The 12,420-nt window shown below is 42.6% G+C and overlaps 1 protein-coding gene across 2 annotated transcripts in view; it reads right to left on the reverse strand.

Moving 5' to 3' along the window:
* KCNS3 (potassium voltage-gated channel modifier subfamily S member 3) overlaps nucleotides 1-12,420 on the reverse strand; it is a 235,028-nt gene that overhangs the window by 97,380 nt on the left and 125,228 nt on the right. The gene's annotated exons all lie outside the window — the stretch shown is intronic.

Below are 12,420 nucleotides of genomic sequence, written 5' to 3' on the forward strand. Positions count from 1 at the left end.
GCTTTCCCTTCAATTGCTCTTCTGACTTCTCTCTCCTCTCAGTCTCCAGGGAGCCCTGGGCTGGGATGTTCTCATCCAGGCTGCTCTCAGGCGGTCAGGAAATTAAGTTGTTTAGTTTAGGATTTTTCTCTTTCTCTAGGCTGAAATACTCAACTTTTAACTCGTTGCTTGTTGTCTTGGAAAAATAAAACAGAACAAAACTTGGGATTTTAAACATAATCACAAGCTGGGAGGACGGGGTGTTCTTGCTCTTACACGTAATTCTTGGGAATATGAACTCGTAAAATTATTTAATGGGCAAGCTGACAAAGTCGGTTGTATAAATTGTATGCATCCTTTGGCCCAGGGATCCTATTTCCAGGAATATATACTAAGGAAGTAATCATAATAAGTTTATTAAGTTATATATAAAAAGGTATTCATTGCAACATGGTTTATTCTAATAAAAGAAATGAAAACAACCTAAATGTTCATCATCAGAAGATTGATTAAATATATTTTAGCACCACTAAACAAACGTAATATTAGAGGTTAAAAATTCAAAATATTTGTTTATATACTGTGTATTGTTATATTAATATTTATGTAAACACCTATACAAAAAGAGATTTGCAAAGATGCTTAGTTTATAATTTTAATTAAAAAGGCAACAGTAAGTATAATAATAAGCCATTTTTATAAGAAATACTTATATTTCTCTGTTAATTAAAATAAGACGAAAAGGTGGTCTCCAAAATGTTAATAGGGTTAGCAAAAAGTAATAATTACATTGCAATTTCAATTAGAAAAAATTATAGTAGTAATAATAGATCAGTCAATCACATCACATCCGTCAGTCCTGGAGGCAGATACTGGTTACCCGGCTGGAGGGGCTTTCGGGCAGGGGGTGGGGAGACTATAGAAGTAAATTTGTCTTCTGATCAAGGTTTAAGAAATAAAGGAGTACAGCAGTTCCCAAAAGAGAAAATGTAAGATGTAAGATGGTGCTTTAGCAACCTGCCGGTGGATGCAAAAGGAGACAGGAAAGGTTCCTGCCAAGTTCACGCACCCAGGGGCAAGTGGGTGGTGCTTCACTCAGAAATGATATGGGATAGGGCAGCATTTGAAAGCTCTTAGAGGCAAGGAAGACCTGAAATCCTTACACTGCGAGTTGGATTCTTTTTATTCTTATTAAATCTTTTGGATGTCTTCATTTTTTTTTAACATTTTATATTGGTAATTGTGATGGATTCAAAATGGCCAAAATTCTTCTCCACTTCACCCATCAAGGGATAAAGTCTACGTCACCTCCCACGTGATGCTGAGCTTGGCCATGTGACTCGCTTTGGCCAATGGGCTATGAGCAAACATGACTCAGGCAGAAGCTTGATAGGTGCTTACACCTGAACGCTTGTCCTCTTGGAACGCTGCCTTGAGGCGGCCATGCTGTGAGGAAGCTGATTAGTCCTCCCAAGGATGAACGGTGGTGTAGAGGAAGACAGAGGAGCCCAGGCTGATAAGCAGCACCAACTCCCACATTGGACTATCCAGACATTCCATTCCTCAACCGTCGGAGTGAGCCCAGGAGAGACCAGCAGAGGAACCACAAAATCCTAAGCAATGATAATTTTTGTAGGAAGTTTGAGGTGTTTGGTTACACAGCCATAGGTCATCGATACGGGGGTTATTCATGTTCTTTTTGCCAAGTCCAGGTAGGCTCCTTTGTGCTACTGAGTAACAACACCGATGATAAACACAGAGATTAAAATGGAACTTAGTGGGACTGAGGTCCAGTCATTAGTCATTTACCATCACCTCCCAAACCTGGAAAAAGAATGCCCTTCCAGAGCAACTTTATGCTGAAATCTTGAGAGACGCTTTAAAAAGATTTACCTTAAAGACCATCTGACCCTGTAGGGAGACATATGATGAGCCTACCTGATTCGTGGGCAGAGAAAAAATAACCACCATTTAGTAATAGCAAGAAGAAGACTGCATAACATTTCCGGGTGACCTGCCACGCAGGTGGCCTGGAATGGGTAGTAGGATTATCTTCACGTTGTAGGGAGGGAAAGTGAGCCTCAGAGCAGCTGAGGGACTTGCCCAAGCTCACACAGCCCAGAAGTCGCAGAGGCAGGCTTCCAGCTCAGATTTGTTTGAGCAGAAAGCCGTTGCTTGCAGTCATTATTCAATACTTCCTCCCAAATTTTATGCTAATTTCCTTTTCTTTTCCTGAGCAATCCACTCAGATGGGAAATGAGTCACTTACATTTCTGAGTTTTCTCCTGCCTACAGTTGAAGGGATGACAGCGCCCTTGTCGTCGGTGTTGATGAGGATTCAGGGAGATGGAGCCCGTAGACATGGCACCTGGCCTTGAAGGAGCAGTGGGAGCTGGTCGTCCAAGGAGTAAAGACAGCAGTGGAGGACGCTGCAGCATTGGTCCTTTTGAAGGGAATTTAACTGGCTGGTCTGGTGACGTCGGCCCAAGGGAAGAGCCATGTTTGCCGGTCCTTGACTTAGGCCAATGGTCGGATCTCTACCGCAGCGTCCTTCAGAGGTTCTAGATGCCTCACTGTGCAGATGGCCTAGACCCAAAGCTTCAGCTTCAGGGAACGAAGGGACAGAGAAGCACCGAGAATCACTCCCACCGCAACTAACGGAGCTGCCATTCCTTGCTTCCCTGGGCCCTTGTCAGCAGCGGCAGGATCTAAGTTCCGAGAGTCTGGGTGGCTGAGAAAGACGAGGAGTCACCTGCAGTCACTCCACGGGCTCTGCTGGTCATCAGCAGCTGGAAACTGTCACCTACTCACTTCCTGCCCCCTTTCCATTCCTGTTAGGCAGATGAACAGCCAAATTAGAACATAACAAGCTTTTGTTTTAGAGATTACAACATGTGCATTGTCACCTATCTCTTAGACCCAGGAGCGGCTCTTCGCAGGAGACTGAAGCCTGGAGTTCGCTAAGAGGCATCAGGGCATCCATATGCCTGCTCTGGAGATAAGACCCATGCATTGTAAATGCCATCAAGTTTGCTCTTCAGCGGGTGATTCAATTGTCATCATCAGGAAAGTTTTCAGCTAACACCTTCTCTCCTCCAAAATGTAGAAGGACTTTGGGAAATGGAAAGATTCCTTTTTTTTTTCTTTTTCCATAAAACTCATGCTCCTTTATCATCCACCCACTGCTCCTCATTCTGAAAATGTAGAGGGGGCTACTGTCGATCTATTGGCATCCATATGTCTGTCGAAGTCAGCTTGACTTGGAAGATCTAAATAAAATTGGCTTTACTCTCTGGCCCTCACATTGGGGTGGTTCAAACTCTCCCCAAGACACTTGCAAATTCCTGGGGCTAACCTTCTCATGCCCCTTCTGTTCCAATTTCCTTGTCCCTGTGCACCTTTTCCCCACTGCTGTCTTGTATGTCATCTGCTGCTCTCCTCCACTCAAGGGATTCTCTTCCCTCTATTCCACTGACTCAAATACAAATCACCACCTTTCCCTGACCCTTGAGACAGTTGTGTGTAGTGAGCTTTTCTTAACCAGCTGAACGGAGAGTAGATCACACAAAGAAAAATGAAAGCTTCCTGTTCAAAATCCTTTTGTCAAGCCCTCCTTAGGGAATGTTTCACTGGTCATGTTTATATGTAATTCTTCCCTATCTTTTGCAAAGTGTAGTCATCTGTTTTTCTGTGTTTTTTTTTTTTTTTTTGAGGGGGGAGGCCACTCAACTCCAAATTCTCTTCAATGTCTTATGCAGGAAAGTCAAGTGCTCCTTGTCCACACAGCCCTCTCTTACCGCCAGATCCAGAGGGCTCAAAATCAGCGTCATGCTGGAGTGTTTCCCAACAAAGACATACCTACTGGGAAGAGCTCTAGGGTAGGAGGTTAGGGGCAATTCTTGCCAAGGGAAGCTGTACTGGGGAGAAGGAGCAGCCCTGAACTAGGGCCAAGAGACCCAAGTTTGAATCCTGGCTCTGCTGTTTCCTGGCTTTTGCCTGGAGGGAAAACACTTACTCTGAGAGTCTCCCTTCCTCTGAAAGATACGTCTAATGAATGCCTCCCAGGGCTCACATTAGGGCAGGCAAGAGAGTGGAATTTAGAAATGACTATTATACGCCAGGCAGTTTGGGTGACACAGAGCAAATGTTGAACAATCTGACCCTGCTCTCAGGAGCTCATGCTTCAGTTGAGACAACAGGAGAAGCAGACGGTCAGTGAGGGGACCAGAGCCAGAGGAGGTTGGGATCCCTGCTGGCTGGGAGGGGAGGGCATGGCAGGCTTCTGGGGGGAGTTAGGCTAGGGCTCAAACTGAGCTCTGAAGGGTATGATGAGGGGACCAGCAAGACACTTCAGGCAAGGGGGAGGATGGGAAGGTGAGGCCAAATTTCTGGTTGTCAGAAGACAAATTCAAGGTCTATCTAAGGCCCCTTAAAATAGAGGTTCAGCAACCTTGTTGAGACTCTGATGAAACCTCTGGATCCTCTACACAGAACATTTTGCTCACAATTTCAGAAGGCTCACTGACTCTCAGAGTCCAAGGCAAATCCTTTATTCTGTTTCCAGTCTTGAATCTCATTTTTCCCTTTGGAGCCAAAACTTTTCAACCCAGAATATATCTATGTTGATTTTTCCTGGATTCTCTCTATGCATAAGAACTACTGGGGTTTTAGGCAGCCAAAGAAATGAGACCCCTGTTTCTTGCCCATGTTCAAAACCTATTAAGAGAGAGATAAAAAGGAGCCAGGTAGATGAGACTCAAAATGTCATCTTAACTCCTGATAAAACTAATTTTGGATGGTATGGCTTAGAAATGTGATAACAAGGAACTTCCTAATATTCCCTGTGCCCAAGTAAGATCTTGGACTGGTGCGCTGGAGGAAAATATTGAGTCTACAGAGCAAACATGTGTAATCAGGATCACAGCCATACACTGCTCGAGGAGAGTGGATTCTATTTGCTTAGGACTTCTGATACATTCTCTCTAGCTGATCAAGGAACATATGCCAATCACTGTCTCTTCTTAACAAAGAAATTCACTTGACTTCTTCAGGGAGGAATAAGGCCCAGAGTAAGAGACCAAGAACGTTTGGCAGAAATCCCTCCTCATTAGACAGAGGAATGGGGAATTAGATGCATGTACTCTGAGAAGGAAACATTCTCCTTCTTTCCTTCTTCCCTTCAATTATTCAGTCATTCAGTGGATATGCACTGTGTTCCTAATATGTTCCCAATTACTGTGCTTGGCTCTGGAGATACAATGATGAGGAAAAGAACTGGTATCCTAGAGCTTTCTCTCTGGTGGATAAGCTAGACATCACACAACCAATCCAACTAATAATATATATTACTCACTGTGAGGTGACAGTAATGGTTGATGGGTATCTGATGATATCAGGGTGTGCAGCAGGTGGCCTGTCCAAGTGAAATGAGCAAGGATGTTCCCAAGCAATACTCAGCAGACAAGAGTGTTCTTGATTCCTCTTACTCTTTACACCATCACTTGGAGTGGGCTAATGGTCCTAGCCTATGCTTTGGCACCTAAGACACAACATCTGGCATCCTCTCCAGTTCCAAATAGGTGACCATCTTAAATCTTAAAGACTATATCTATAATGCCCTCAATGGGCAACAATCAGATAAGATGGGGAACTTTCCTCGATCCACCTCCCAGAGATGGTTTGCCAGAAACTGCATGACATCAGGGTACTGGGATTCTGGAGAGAACTGAGATTTTCTTGTCTTGGATGCAACATGTTGGACCATAGATAAAGTCAGAAGATAAGCACTTTACAAAGTCAGAAGTAAAAATGAATTAATGACACTTGAAAATAAAAGTTATAATTGATAAAACACATACACATGATTATAATGAATATTTGCTGGCTAAGAGGCTATCAGTGGTTATAAAGACCAACATAACACAGATAATTAGCTGAAAATAATTTTATGCCAGCAGATCAGTAAAATATAGAATTGTGAGTCAATGAATGATATAGATGTGAAGCAGAGTATGCATGGAAGTGTCAGTTTGGTTATGATATCAGAGCAGAGATTAATTCTGAAAGAGATGTTTCCAAAAAAATAGAAAAGAGATCCAGCACACAGCTTCCCCATACCTCCTCTGAATGGCAGAATCAAAGGTAAAGAGAAGACCAGGAACCAAGGAGAATTGCCCAGTGTAGGCTGGACAGGGCTGAGCTGTCCTGTATTACTAAGTCCAGACTCAATGAGACAAAGGCAAAGGCACTGAGCAGGCTGGGTGGGAAGTCAAGAGTGCCCATTTAGAATCCAGGGCAGGATATTAGGATGTCACACTACAGGTGACATCACACCACAGGAAAAATCCAAGAAGAGAAAGAATCCATGGAACAGTCTGGGACCCAAGATGAGCCAAAGAAAACCAGTGAGGTTGGGGAGTTCGGATTCAGATGCAGACGGTCCTGTGCAGTTTCATTTGACAGTGTTTGTTTATGTCAGCGCTCCTTTCAGAAACCCTCAGGCCCTTCTTTACATTCCCCCAAGTCCATCTGTAATATTTTTAAAAGAAAAGCACATTGGTTCTGGAGCCTAACAGATACCATGTGACAAGATACTGGGAGAAGGCACTCTGGCTTGTCAAACAAGAAGAAGCAGATGCAAACAGACCTTGGGATACAACGTAAAAGAAGATGCAGGGAAATGGAATTTACTGAAAGCATTCCATTAGCCATGATTGTAACCAAAGCAATAGGAACATCATTTTTCTAGTTATACCTAAAGAGAGAAACGGAATCAAAGAGGTAAGTGTGAGATGGTGAAGAGAATGGTAGTGCGCAGGGAGTAGAAATGAAATTGATTGATCAAAAACACAAAGAATTCTCTTAAAAGTGATTTATCCCACTAGGTCAATGAGATATAGAATTCTGAGTCACATGCCTTTGCCACTAGATCTTGAAAGTCTTTAAAATTTCCACTTTTCCTCTACTACCCCTATCTTTCAACCAAATATCACACTGTAAAAAATACACACACACACACACACACACACACACACACACACACACACACATCTATATATCTTAGTTTGGCAAGTTCTTAGTTCTTGGGCAGGTAAAGAGAATGTGGTTTATAGGTCCTCAAAACCACCAGCTCGTCATTATTCAGAAGTAACAACTGGGATACATTCTACTGTTGAGAAATAATGGGTTTTGAAAACACAATCACATTCAATGACCAAACAGCTGGGATGTTTTACAACTGGGGAATAAAAATATCTATTACTTCCCTCTAAGAGACTCAGGAGTTGTATACATTGCCATATATTCTTGGTATCATAACGTGAAACTACTTTCCTGACTCAAAGTTCCAAAGAACTCCAGAACACATATCATAGAAACAAAAACTACTTAAGTTCCAGGTGTCAGAGACCGCCTGCCTCAGACTCCCACAATTCAGAAGGCAAAGTCATGAACTTAAATATGTAGACTTTGGTAAGCCCGTAGAGTTTAAGATCCCTCCAAAATTTCTAAAAGAAATGCAACACATTTTAGTATCTGATATTTGTACTTTCTTTGGGAGAGAAAAAGAAGTGGATATAGAATATCAGTTTTCCCCAGGTCCTATCAAACCATCGAAGTACTTTCAGACTGCCTTCAACTTTTCACACCCGATTTATTCTTAAATTAAAATGACTTTCAAGGAAATGCCTTTGTACATATTTATCTTGAAATTACACACAGTTTTTAAATGCTGACAAGGACACGGTGAAACCAGCAGCTCAGTACACTGCTAAAAGCAGCTTGCATATGCACAATTGTATCTTGCTTATGAGACTGCTACCTTTGTCCTCCCACTCCCTTTGATTTAGAACCTTCTCTTGACTTGGAGGGCTTGGGAACATCTGCAATGTTCCCAATATTATAGGAGATAAGATCCCCAGAATGCCATTTTAACTAGAATTGGTTTTAAAATAGTTCATAGCAGCATTGTCCACAATAGCTAAATCGTGGAAGGAGACGAGATGCCCTTCAACAGATGACTGGATTAAGAAGTTGTGGTCCATATATACAATGGAATATTACTCAGCTATAAAAAAGAGTGATTTCTCAACATTTGCTGCAACATGGACGGCACTGGAGGAGATAATGCTAAGTGAAATAAGTCAAGCAAAGAAAGACAATTGTCATATGGTTTCTCTCATCTATGGAACATAAGAACTAGGAAGATCGGTAGGAGAAGAAAGGGATAAAGAAAGGGGGGGGGTAATCAGAAGGGGGAATGAAGCATGGGAGACTATGGACTCTGAGAAACAAACTGAGGGCTTCAGAGGGGAGGGGTGGGGGAATGGGATAGGCTGGTGATGGGTAGTAAGGAGGGCATGTATTGCATGGTGCACTGGGTATTCTGCACAACTAATGAATCATCGAACTTTACATCAAAAACCAGGGATGTACTGTATGGTGACTAACATAATATAATAAAAAAATATTATTATAAAAAAAAAAAGAAAAAGTGAGAGGACTGGGGACCAAACCACAAGCCAACATGAAACCACTAGGCAAATAAAGAAGGTCGTAGAAAAAAAGGAAGAGTGAGGGAAGCAAAGTGAAACAACAACACAACATGAAAAGGAAAAACACAACAAACTTGTAAAAAAAAAATTGAAGAAATCTAATCAATGAAGCCATCAAAATCAACAATATGAAAATTAATTTCTGCCAGTTGAAAATTAATTTATTCCAGTTATAATGAAATTTATTTATTTAAACTAGTCCAAAAAGTATTAAGATGCATATATCTAGGATGCTTGAATTTGTACACTACTGCTCTTGTTATCAAAAGTTTGTCTTTCTATCTAGAAAGGAGAGGAAGGGAGGAGTGAGGTAGGAGGTGTGGAGAGAGAGGGAGAAAGCAGGAGAGAAAAGATTTGGGAGAAATACCCCACAGGCAAGGCTGTTTTACCTTGATGATGGGTAGTCATTCCTGATACTTATTCAGTTTAACAGTTTTGCACCTTTCTGGCCAGAGAGCATCCCGGGATAGGAGTGTCTGAGATGTATAATTGTAACAACAGGCATATGTTCTGAAATTATAGATACTGCATGTCATTATTTCATTGCACATATGGGACCTTGCGTTCAAGAAGAAACATTTCTCCAAGAAGCTCAAGCCATTTTATAAAATCTAATTCCAATCAACCAGTGTAGTTGGCATAATAAATCATTGTTAATAGAGTACTCTCAGTACACAGGTAGAAATTTAGTTTTTATTTTATTTTGTTTATTTAAATTTTGTTAGTTACCATACAGTGCACTATTGGTTTCTGGAGTAGAACTCAGTGATTCATCACTTGCTTACAACACCCAGTGCTCCTCACAACAAGTGTCCTCCTTAATCCCCATCACCTGTCTAGCCCATCCCTCACTCACCTCCCTCCATCAACCCTCAGTTTGTCTTCTGTCATTAAGTCACTTATGGCTTGTTTCCCTCGCTCCTTTTTTTCTTCCCCCCCTTCCCATTTGCTCATCTGTTTTCTTTTTTAAATCCCACATATGAGTGAGATCATATGGTGTTTATCTTTCTCTGACTGATCTATTTCACTTAGCATATTACACTCTAGCTCCATCCACGTCATTGCAAAATGGCAAGATTTCATTCTTTTTGGTGGCTGAATAATATTCCACTGTGTGTGTGTGTGTGTGTGTGTGTGTGTGTGTGTGTGTGTTTATCCATTCACAAGTCAATGGACATTTGGCCTCTCTCCATAGTTTGGCTATTGTTGATAACGTTGCTATAAACATCAGGGCGTATGCACCCCTCCGAATCCGCATTTTTGTATCCTTTGAGTAAATGCCTAGTAGTGCAATTGCTGGATCTCAGGGTAGAAATTTGTTTAAAACTTTGGTGATAGATATACACTTCTCTTTTCTTGGGTTCTCCAGAAAAGTGTTCTTTAAATATAAGACTACTGAATACATGATTTTGCAGAAACCATGCCAGATTTTAAAAAAAGAGAGAGAGAAATAAGGTCCTCTTTAGTCTTCTTACTGGTTGGTTTTCAGAAATGTTGGATATGGTAAAGTATCAAATATCTAAGTAAATGAAATGAGAAGCAAAGTTTTAAAAACAGAAGTGACTATACCAAATGGTCCCTGTTTGCACCCCAGACCTATTTTCCAACCCCTTTCATCCCCAGGAGGCCAGCTTCCAAGATGCATGGACCTCCTTGCCTTCTGGCTTCCTGATGGGTTCAGCCATGAAGGGAGAGCTGCCAGCGGGCTATCAGAGGGTGGAGGAAGAGGGAGTTGGGGTATTTACTTCCCTACTGCTTCCCTACAGCCACAATTCCCATCAGGTGATCCCACCTGTGGTTTCAGTTCTCGTCTCCACTTTGCCCCTGGGAGCTAAGGTGGTGGTGGCTTCCCACTGCTTCTAGTCCCTCAAGGTCAGCATCCTTTATTAGCACTCTTGACTACAAGAGTGACTTGGATGGCTTTGATCTTGTCATCAGAGTTATGCCAGAGAACAGTACCACTGCTGTGCTGGTCTTTCTGAGATCAGCTTTTGCTTTTCTAAAGGGGGAGGAAAAACTCTGTCATGGCGCAGAAATCAACAATGATCGTGTCTACTCCAGAAGAAGTGTCTGCCGTCTTGCAATCTGGGTGTGGCCGTGAGCAAGCGAAAGACAGAGGAAGGGGTGGGGTAGGAGAAAGAGGGGGTAGTGAGAGAGGGATGGAGAGAGGAAGGGAGCAAGGAAGGGAGTTGGGAGGAGGCAGTACAGAAGTACTGGGGGGTGGGCTGGTGCACCCAGTGTGCAGACAACAAGAGAATGAGCAAAACAGGTGGCAGGGGAGGTAGATAGGGTAGCTTACAACAACCAGGAGCCCTAGAGACCATGGTGGCAACCATACCTGCCAGCAGGAGTCTGCAAGTCCCTGCCACGTGCCTGAGAGGAGCAGAGACCCCGCAGAGCTGGTTCACTCCAAGAGATCACTGGGAACAATGAGGGAGTCATCCATACAAGCAGAAGGCAGGGTGAAATAAGTGTGGTCAGCCTCTCTTGGCTGAAGGACCCATAATAATTCCTTAGAGATGAGAAAAAACAAACTTGGACTCCACTCAATCTTCTACAGTTCACTTGGAGGTGAAATGTCAGACATCCGTAATTAGTGACATAATTTAATTAAATATTCAGCAAATCTAGTTAGAATGGGATCTGTAGCATCCTGAGTGAGTCCTTCTCAAGCTGTATGGTTGGGCTCTTTTTTTTTTTTTTTTTTTTTTTTTTGAAGGTACCAAGCACAAAGCAGTTTATTAAAGCTATATGGTTGGTCTTAATAGCTCCCTTTTTAGGACCCAGAGAAGCTACATTTTTATATCTGAAATTATTTGATGCCAAGTGGATTTGGCCAACCATGTGTTTACTTAGCGGGTGCCTCTGTGGAGAGAAACTGCCCAACTCCCTTGGCAGAGAGCGGTGAGAGATAGAACGCTGACCTCTGAATGCAGGAAAGTTATACTTTCCTGAAAAGAAGGGAAGGAAACACAGAAAACTGTCAAAGTTTAGAGCAGGAAGAAGCCATAAATATCTTCTGCTCCAATGTCCCTCACCTGCCATTTTACAGATGAGGACATTGAGGCTCCAAAAGAATTAGGGACTCACCCACTTTCAGAAGGCCAGCCCTAGAACCCAGGCCTGTATATTCCCAGAATGTTCCTGCTCAGACAGGGTAAGTGGCCAGGAGAGTATCTAATTCTCCAGGCCCACCCCTCCGGACAGCCGGCAGGTTCTCAGGCTCTTACAAACACGAAGAGCTCTAGGAAGGGGCGGGTGTCCATGTTTCTTCAGTCTGCATTGCTGTGTGGGTACAGTGTTAACCTTTCTTGAGGGTATATCAACAAGAGATATGCTTTTTTTTTCCACCAAGAAAAGTCAGATTTTAATTGTAAAGTCACCAATAGAACTTCTTTTAGATCTCTTTCTATACATGGAAAAAATAGCAATGTCCAGGCTCAAACCTGCCTCCTTTCTAGAAGCCACTTAGTCACCTAATTTGCTTGTAAGTAGTTTGACTGGTGGACTAGAGATCACTCCGTGAATCAGGATGACATTTAATGGAACACGTTCTTGTTTCACACAAACAGGTTCCAAAATAGCCATTCAGAAGGGAAGCCATTCTCACTGGAATGTTTACAAATCAATTTCCCCACAATCACATCACCGGACCTCCCTTGCCATCTGTGGCACCGCCATGCAGACTGCCCTGTCCCCGAGTCTGGGAAAGGAAGGCAATGGTTGCACGTGTTCTGACTGCATGCCGGGACAGCTGGAGACGGTGGATAGACTAAGCACTTCAGATAGGACATAATGGCTTCTAACTGATAACACTTATGCTAGACACTCCTGGGTCTTCTTCAAATGGGAAGAACCATTTGAGAGAGAGAGAGAGTTCTTTGTACTT

Source organism: Ursus arctos, unplaced genomic scaffold, assembly GCF_023065955.2.
Source record: "Ursus arctos isolate Adak ecotype North America unplaced genomic scaffold, UrsArc2.0 scaffold_8, whole genome shotgun sequence".
Taxonomy (NCBI): Eukaryota; Metazoa; Chordata; class Mammalia; order Carnivora; family Ursidae; genus Ursus; species Ursus arctos.